Consider the following 1255-nt stretch of genomic DNA (forward strand, 5'->3'; position numbering starts at 1 on the left):
ATTCCGTTTACCCGCCAGATTAGCCGAGAGCGCCAATGCGCTGTTACCTGGACTTAAGTAGGCGCGCGGGCCCTCGTTCGAATCCACCCGACGAATTCACTACGACGGCTGGAGGTGGTTTTTAGGCGGTTATCCACATCCCACTAGGTGACTACCGAGCTGATCCCTGCGCCACGCCTCAGTTACACGACTCACAGACATTTGAAAGACGTTCTCACTATTCCATGATTTATACTGGATGCAGATAGCTGGGGTACACTGATCCCGTCCTGGGGGTGGTGGGTGGGTGGGGGGGGGGGGGGGTACGGGGTGGTAGCAGGAAGGGCATCCGTCCACCCCTTCCAATTAACCATGCCAAATCCAATTGTAACCATGCCGACCCTGCGAAAACTGCAGGGCGATGGTACTAGCTAATGAAGAAGTTAACATATAGAATGAAATTTTCACTCTGCAGCGGAGTGTGCGCTAATATGATTGCCGTGTCTCCGCAATATCCTTTCTCTCAGGAGTGCTAGTTCTGCAAGGTTCGCAGGAGAGCTTCTGTAAAGTTTGTAAGGTAGGAGGCGAGGTACTGGCAGAAGTAAAGCTGTGAGGACGGGGCGTGAGTCGTGCTTGGGTAGCTCAGTTGGTAGAGCACTTGCCCCCGAAAGGCAAAGGTCCCGAGTTCGAGTCTCGGTCCGGCACACAGTTTTTATCTACCAGGAAGTTTCAGTTAACATATATTTCGTTTGAGTAATGTTTCTATTATTATTGTTAGTTTGTATTCTATGCCAACTCTTCTTTGCTCATCGTCACTTATTTTGCTGCCCACGTAACAAAACTCGTGTGCTGTTATTCCTAATCTGACTCCCTCAACATGATCTGATTTAATTCCACTATATTCCGTTAACGTTTTCCACTTTTTTGGCGTTCATCTCATAATTCAGCAGTTGCATGATTAAAACATTCTTGCCTGAAACGACATAACTAACGGAGAAAAAAGCAGTGCTAAGGTGTGACAGCATCTATTACAGATTCGTAAGGGACTCAGTGCCGGGCATCGGTACTGAAACATAAGGAAGTATTGGATTCGTCAACAAACCTTCATTTACTATGTCTATAATCTGTTAACCAATTGTTTGATTGTTGTAAACGAAGATAGCCTACTCCATAGATGTCCAAATACATATATGTTACAAGCCCTGATGTTAACAACATATATTTTTTCCCGTTTTCCAGTGTGATGCTGCCTGAAAGATAATTAAAGTCTCTGTGC

At 46.0% G+C, this 1255-nt stretch overlaps 1 non-coding gene across 1 annotated transcript; it reads left to right on the forward strand.

Moving 5' to 3' along the window:
- Positions 1 to 609: 609 nt before the first annotated feature.
- Trnas-cga lies at positions 610 to 684 on the forward strand. The gene has a single exon. It is a non-coding gene; the product is annotated as a tRNA-Ser (tRNA).
- Positions 685 to 1255: the final 571 nt, after the last annotated feature.

The sequence above is a fragment of the Schistocerca piceifrons genome, chromosome 7 (genome assembly GCF_021461385.2).
Source record: "Schistocerca piceifrons isolate TAMUIC-IGC-003096 chromosome 7, iqSchPice1.1, whole genome shotgun sequence".
Lineage (NCBI taxonomy): Eukaryota > Metazoa > Arthropoda > Insecta > Orthoptera > Acrididae > Schistocerca > Schistocerca piceifrons.